We start from the raw sequence: 8148 nt of genomic DNA on the forward strand, positions 1-8148 counted from the left end.
CCACTTGGCCCAGACAGTAAACAAAGTGCTGCCTCCAGGGATGTTCAGGATTTTCAAGATTGATTGAGTTAGCTCTGAGACCCACCTCGCCTCAAGTGATACGTCTCCCTTCAACAGTTGTGCAACCCAATCTTCTACATAGCTTGTAAACTGTTTCCCGTACAAACATCTTGCAGTAACCATGATGGTTAGCTGGCTTGACAGCTAGTTCTTAGCTCTTGGCGGACCATTGTGACACACTGTACCCCCATGTTCACCACTTTTACAAAACTATGATAAATTTTGTACAAAGTATGCCCTGTAATTATCATAGGTAAACTCATAATTTGCTGATAATTATTGTCACAGTAAAATATGTGTGGCTACATTGTATGTAAAGTTATAAGATTCTGCTGTATGATGTTTGTGATGTTATCTGATTAAAATATGACCATATAGATCATTGTTGCAACCACGGTTATATATTTGCAACAAATCTTGTATAAAATATGGCATGTAAGATGTCTATGAAAAGGTTATGATTTGCTGAATCTGATTATGCTATCTGTATGCACGTATCAATTTTGTATTTGAAGTTATGAGTATTGGCTCTATACCAGGATTTCAACTGTTTGCTCCTGGGATAACACCCCCAAGGTATTTAGCCTGCACAACTTGGAGGGACTATTCAAATTAAGGTTTCAGAGTAGCAGCCGTGTTAGTCTGTATCCACAAAAAGAACAGGAGTACTTGTGGCACCTTAGAGACGAACAAATTTATTTGAGGATAAGCTTTCGTGGGCTATAGCTCACTTCATCGGATGCATAGAATGGAACATATAGTAAGAAGATATTTATACATACAGAGAACATGAAAAAGTGGAAGTAGCCACACCAACTGTATGAGGCCAATTAGTTAAGATGAGCTATTATCAGCAGGAGATAATCAAGTAGTGATAATCAAGATGGTCCTTTTTAGACAGTTGACAGTTGACAAGAAGGTGTGGGGAAGGTGTGGGGATACTTAAAATGGGGAAATAGATTCAATATGTGTAATGACCCATATTAACTGGCTCATCAAGAAACACTTAACCGACAGTGGACCATAGGAGACCATGTACACTGAATAGACTGTCCTGCAAACGTGCTCTCTGGGGTATAGGTAATGATTTCCTGCTGTGACTCAGGGCTTGGCTACACTTACAAGTTGCAGCACTGGGAGTTACAGCGCTGGTCATGCAGCTGTGTAGGGCCAGCGCTGGAGTGTGGCCACACTGACAGCTACCAGCGCTGCAGTGTGGCCACACTTGCAGCACTTTCCAGCGCTGTATTGAGAGGTGCATTGTGGGCAGCTATCCCACAGAGCACCTCGTCCCATTTTGGCACTGAGTATTGTGGGAAGGGGAAGGAAGTGTGCAGGTCATTCCGCTTCCTGTTTGCCAGCGCCCCGTGGTGCATCGCTTCACATCCCAGCATTCACTCTTTCCGGCAGCGTTTGGCGCCATTGTGAGTGTCTTTCTGTTTTACTCTCTGTGTGAATCGCGATTTCTGTGGCAAATGGAGCCCGAGCTGCTGAGGACTGTGCTGATGAGTGTCGCCAGCACAACACGTTTGGCAGTCGAGCTATTCCTTCAGCTCCAAAGTGACAGTGAGGAGTCTGGCGATGATATCGATATCGATTCTCCTGCCGTGTGACACCAAAGTGCTTGTGGCATTCACAGAAATGCTCAGCACCGTTGAACGCCGCTTTTGGGCTCGGGAAACAAGCACTGAGTGGTGGGATCACATCGTCATGGAAGTCTGGGATGACGAGCAGTGGCTGCAGAACTTTCGTATGAGAAAAGCCACTTTCATGGGACTGTGTGCTGAGCTCGCCCCCACTCTGCGGCGCAAGGACACAAGATTGAGAGCTGCCCTGACGGTGGAAAAGCGGGTGGCTATTGCAATCTGGAAGCTGGCAACTCCAGACAGCTACCGGTCGGTCGGGAACCAGTTTGGTGTGGGAAAGTCGACCGTGGGAATCGTTTTGATGCAAGTTTGCAAGGCAATTAATCGCATCCTGCTAAGAAAGACCGTGACTCTGGGGAGCGTGCAAGACATTGTGGATGGCTTTGCACAAATGGGTTTCCCTAACTGTGGAGGGGCGATAGATGGGACGCATATTCCTATTCTGCCCCCCCCCCACCTGGCATCAGAGTACGTTAATTGTAAGGGGTATTTCTCTATGGTTCTCCAGGCGCTTGTGGATCACCGCGGGCGTTTCATTGACATTTACACAGGCTGGCCTGGAAAGGTGCATGATGCACGCATCTTTCGGAACAGTGGCCTGTTCAGGAAGATGCAGGCAGGGACTTTTTTCCCAGACAGGAAGATCACAGTAGGGGATGTCGAAATGCCCACTGTGATCCTTGGAGACACCGCGTACCCGTTACTGCCTTGGCTCATGAAACCCTATACAGGGAAGCTTGACAGGAGCAAGGACCGGTTCAACTACAGGCTGAGCCGGTGCAGAATGACTGTGGAGTGTGCTTTTGGGCATTTAAAAGCCTGCTGGAGATGTCTGTATGGGAAGCTAGACTTGGGGGAAAGCAGCATCCCCGCGGTTATATGCGCTTGCTGTACCCTCCATAATATTTGTGAAGGGAAGGGTGAAACATTCAGTGAGGCATGGACCACCGAGGTTCAAGTCCTGGAGGCTGAATATGCACAGCCAGAGAGCAGGGCTAATAGAGAGGCCCAGCACAGGGCTACAAGGATTAGGGATGCCTTGAGGGAAGAATTTGAGGCTGAAAGCCAACAGTAATGTTTGCTGCCTTGCATGGGAGTGAATTGCACTGCTTACACTGTTATTCTATTATCCATAATAATAATATGATTTGCAGTGCCTCTTTCTTTACTGGGCTAAGGTATCTTTCACTATCTGCTATAATAAAGACTGTTTTCAAAGCCAAGAATTGTTTTATTGAATGTAAAAAAACTTCCGTGACAGACAGACAGACACACAACATTTCATGAACACAAGAGGGCAGGGGTGTGGGTTGGTGAACTGTACAGTCACAAGTTTGCATATGTCCTGTCTGGATTGCTGTTTAATGAATCCTGCACTTCAGGGTGCATATACTGCATGGTGATGGGGGTTGAATGCAGAGGGTAAGGGTGGTAGGTATCAGGGCTGGTTGGTGAACGTACAGGTGTTGGAGGCAGCTGGTGGTGGTAAGAACCTGGATGCTGGGGAAAGGTGGTTTGAGCTGACATTGGGGCACAAGGCAAAATGCTTTGGGACGGGGGGGGCTGTGGGGCAGCACGGGACTGCTCTGCCTGCATGGCTACGATAGCCTGGAGAGAGTCCGCTTGGCGCGACAGGATCTCTAGCAGCTGGTTTGTGCTTTTCCTCTTTGCCACAGCGTTTCTACGCCAATGTCTCTGGCGGATCATGCTTTCCTTCTCTCTCCACTCCTTCAATTCTTTTCTCTCTGTAGCAGAGTGATGAAGAACAGTTTTCAGCATGTCCTCTTTGCTCTTTCGGGGATTTTTTCTCAAATTTTGAAGCCTCTGTGATGTTGAACATCTGGGCAGTCCAGTAGTCAAGGTCACTGTAGAAACACAGAAATGACAACATTTAACACGGGCAGCATTGTATCCACTATCTCCAGACATGAATTGTTACACTGAGGGAGTTCTCACTTTAGCATTCTTTTCCCCACACGCATAACACAACAGAAGCCACGAAATGGTGAGTGAGGGGTGTTTATATAGGGAGAAGTGGGGCTTGAGTGATAGAGGGGAGCTGGTTGCTTCAGGTAATCTGGAGTGCTAGAGGGGTTGAGTGAAGATGCAGCTGCAGGGGTGATCTTATCTCCCTATCTCTTCACTAAAGAGTCTCCCAACATTTTTCACAGGAGTTAATCCTGGAAGATGTCTCCCTACTGCGAGTCACTAGGGAACAGCGGGAGGCTCTTTTAGAGCAATGTGGATTCCGCCCGGGACCCTATGCGGCTTGCCTGTGTTCAGAAATGGTCCCCCCACCACTGGCAGCAGAGTGGCGCGGACGCGTCACCGTCACTGGGACAAGGGACACAGTGGCTCTGCCTATAAACCTGCGCAGGCATATTGCCCACGCTCTGGATGAAACTTTTGCTGAGATAACTGAAGCAGATTACGCGACGTGATAGACCACATCACGGGCTATTCCACATCTAGAGGCTGGCATGCATGCAGCCATAACCCCCCTTCCTCTCCAGAAACATTTCCACCCAGAAAATAAAGCCGCTTACCGGTAACCCGCTCCTCTGCTTGTCCTTCTGCAACTGCTGGCTGCTGCGATTGGGTACTTTCCTCCTGGCTTGAGAAGAGCTCCTGGCTGCATGCCTCCAGGGACTCTGGGGTGTCTTCCCCCATCCCAGGAGCTTCACTCGCGTTTCCTCTCCCCGCCGCCTCCTCCTCCTGTCCCCCAGCCTGCTCAGAAGTGTCCATCGTTATTCTGGGATTGGCAGTGGGGTCACCCCCAAGTATCTCGTCCATCTCCCTGTAAAAACGGCAGGTCGTGGGGGCAGCTCCGGATCGTCGATTCCCCTCTCGGGCTTTGTAATAGGCACTCCGCAGCTCTTTAACTTTCACCCTGCATTGTAGTGCGTCCCGATCATGGCCCCTATCCAGCATGGCCCTTGATATCTGCTCAAAGATATCGTAATTCCTATGGCCGGAGTGCAGCTGTGCCTGCACAGATTCCTCACCCCAAACACTGATGAGGTCCATCAGCTCGCCATTGCTCCATGCTGGGGCTCGTTTGCCACGTGGAGGCATGGTCACCTGGAAAGATTAACTGATTGCACTCCACACCTGGCTGCAGCAAACAGGAAGGAGATTTTTAAAATTCCCAGGGCATTTAAAGGGCGGGTCACCTGAGGCAAGAGCAGTAGAGTGCAAACTGATGAGCAGAGTGGCTGAACAGGAATTCTGGGATACCTCCTTATTCCCTGGAGGACAATTAAAGCGCTGGTGAGTGTCCACACCTGCTGAGCAGCGCTGGATCACCAAAGCTGCACTCCTTATACCCCTGCCGGGATGGGTTTTCAGCCAGCGCTGCAACCAGGGAGTTGCAGCGCTGGTTGTGCCCTGCAAGTGTGGACGGGGTGTAATTGCAGCGCTGGAAAGCCTCCACCAGCGCTGCAACTTGTAAGTGTAGCCAAGCCCTAAGCAAAGTTATGCCTGGACATGTGACTTGCCCATGTCATTCCAAACCCCATCTTTTCCCTGTAATTTTCTACTAGCTGTGCTGAGGGCTTTGTTTGAAACAATAGTTTTCCCTCCACATGGCAGAAGCTAGAAAAAGGCCCTGAAAACACCTCCATTCTGCCTCTTTCCAGCTTAAACTTCTGGACTAAGGATTTATACTAATGGAAGCGTTCTAACCAAGGGACTGAGGTCCTTCCAGTGATTTCGAAGCAACCAGAGACTTATCAAGCCAGCAGTTTATTCCATCACTGTTACAAGCCTGTTTTGTTTCCCTTCCTGCTTGATGACTCTGTTTGTTGCTTAAATGGAAATTAAGCAGAGCCCCCATTCCTTTGTTGAGACAGGCCTGTTGGCCAGCCTCAGGTTAGAGCACGTGTTAACACCATAAAGGGTTTTGTTGCTTTTTTTCCCCCCACTGGTTGATCTGACCCAAAGTGGCTCCATTCACCATGGCACTGTCTTCCAGGAGGCTGGGGCTTTCAAATGTGATAAGAAGGCCCAAGCTGAATCCTGGTATGGGATAGGAAATGCATATTGGGTTTCTGTGATGGAGCTTCAGAGGAGGGTGCGTTCTTGGCAGGATTTGTTACACCTTTATGCCGAGTATGAAAAGCAGAAGGGTAAAAACCTGGGGGCAGATGTGGGATGAATTTGGACTGCGGCGGCCACATTGGTGCTGACTTTTGGGGTTTTGCTGGTGGGTGCCCTCCCTAGGCCCCACCCCTGCCCCTTCCTCCGCCTGCCCACCGCTCACTCCTCTGCACCCCCACCTCTGAGCACCTCTGCCAGTTTTGGGGGGAGGCTATTTTAAGCATATTTATACACTTCTTTCATATTCTAGATATTAAATGTGACTATCGTTGGTATCTTAACAATTTAATCATTAAAATAGTAAAGAACTACCTAATTACATCATCATGAATTACAGAACATTAAAATAATTGCACACCCAAGCTGTCGTCACTAACATCCTGTTCCTATAATTATAGTATGAACAAATGAAGAAACAAAACCAAAAAAAACTTTAGTCCCTTCTGTTGTAGGAGCAGCAGTGATCTGTATGCTCTGTATAACCTGTATGCTCAAAAGGTCTGTTACACTCCCCACCCCCTTGTCTCCCCTCCCTCTTTGAATACCTGTGAAGTGGCTTTCCCCCACCCCTCCCCTCCCTCCTGGAATGCTTGTGGGATGAATGGGCTGCTTGAACAGCTGGAAGATCAGAAGAGCTCCTAGATCTAGATAGACAAGATCTCTGGGACTCTAATTGGGCAGCGATGACACACCCAATGCATGGACACTGGGATTGTGTTTGCCAGAGCACATGGACTAAACAGGAGACAATTCCAGCCCAGGTTGTACCCCAGGGGTCACACTAACCCTTCCCTGGGGAGACTATTCCATCCACACCCCAAGGCAGAGATTGCTCTGCTAGAAAGGTTTTCCCCTGATAGCTTGAGTTTTCCTCTCTCCCCCGCCCCATCCTATCCCTTCCCCACTGCCTCTTCCCTTCCACCCCCTGCACCCCGGTAAGAGGCAGTCACCCAGATGCCAGGGAGAGGGACCAAGTGCACTGCACGGAGATGTGGGCACTGTCTCCGAGAGGCAGGCGTCTCTGCCTGGGCAGGGAGGGCAAGCAGGGGGGCACCACACCCCGCAGGATCACAGGAGACATCCTCCCCCATGCCCATCCCGGTCCAGCTGCCCGGCGGGGGCTGGTACTCTGTGTCTCTGTGCTGCAGGGTCCAGGGGATGTTTTTGGAGATGACTCTGACTGAGCCCCTTGCCAGATGCAGAGAGCTGGGTGGCAGCCCGTGCCCCCACACCATGCAGAAGTTTATTTAACAAAGCTTGAGATAAAGATTCAAATAAAAGCAAGGAGGAGGGTTTGGAAACATAAGCTTATGGGTAAAAGAAAAACATAAGGTGTTATCGATAGCCTGTACTTATTAACGGGTTTCTTGTATTTCTCACCCAGAGCTCATTCTTGCAGTGCTTGTTCAGGCCAAAGCACTAGGATCCTCTTTTCATGGGCAGGGGCAGCTCCAGGCCCCAGCACGCCAAGCGCATGCTTGGGGCGGCATGCCGCAGGGGGCGCTCTGCCGGTCGCCGGGAGGGCGGCAGGCGGCTCCGGTGGACCTCCCGCAGGCGTCCCTGTGGAGGGCCCGCTGGTCCCGTGGCTTCAGTGGAGCATCCACAGGCACTTCTGCTCTGACACAGTTTCAAGCTATTGTCTTAGCTCAGGGCGCTCCCCTCTTCAGGAGTTCATTTCTGTTTGTGAAAACTTAACTCTCAACTTGGCCCAGACAATAAACAGTGTGTTGCCTTCAGGGATGTTCAGGATTTTCAATATTGATTGAGTTAGCTCTGAGACCCCTCTCGCCTCAAGTGACACGTCTCCCTTCAACAGTTGTGCAACCCAATCTTCTACATAGTTTGTAAACTGTTGCCCGTACGAACATCTCGCAATAACCATGATGGTCAGCTGGCTTGACAGCTAGTTCTTAGCTCTAGGCAGACCATTGTGACACACTGTACCCCCATGTTCACCACTTTTACAAGACTATGATAAATGTTATGCTATCTGTATGCACGTATCGTTTTTGTATTGGAAGTTATGAGTATTGGCTCTATACCTGGATTTCAACTGTTTGCTCCTGGGGTAACACCCACAAGCTATTTAGCCGGCACATCTTGGAGGGACTATTCAAATTAAGTGGCTCATCAAGAAACACTTAACTGACAGTGGGAGACCATCTACACTGAATGGACAGTCCTGCAAACGTGCTGTCTGGGGTATAGGTAATGATTTCCTGCTGTGACTAAGCAAAATTATGCCTGGAGATGTGACTTGCCCATGTCATTCCAAACCCCATCTTTTACCTGTAATTTTCTACTAGCTGTGCTGAGGGCTTTGTTTGAAACAATGGGTTTCCGT

This window comes from Mauremys reevesii, linkage group 4, assembly GCF_016161935.1.
Source record: "Mauremys reevesii isolate NIE-2019 linkage group 4, ASM1616193v1, whole genome shotgun sequence".
In the NCBI taxonomy this organism is placed as follows: domain Eukaryota; kingdom Metazoa; phylum Chordata; order Testudines; family Geoemydidae; genus Mauremys; species Mauremys reevesii.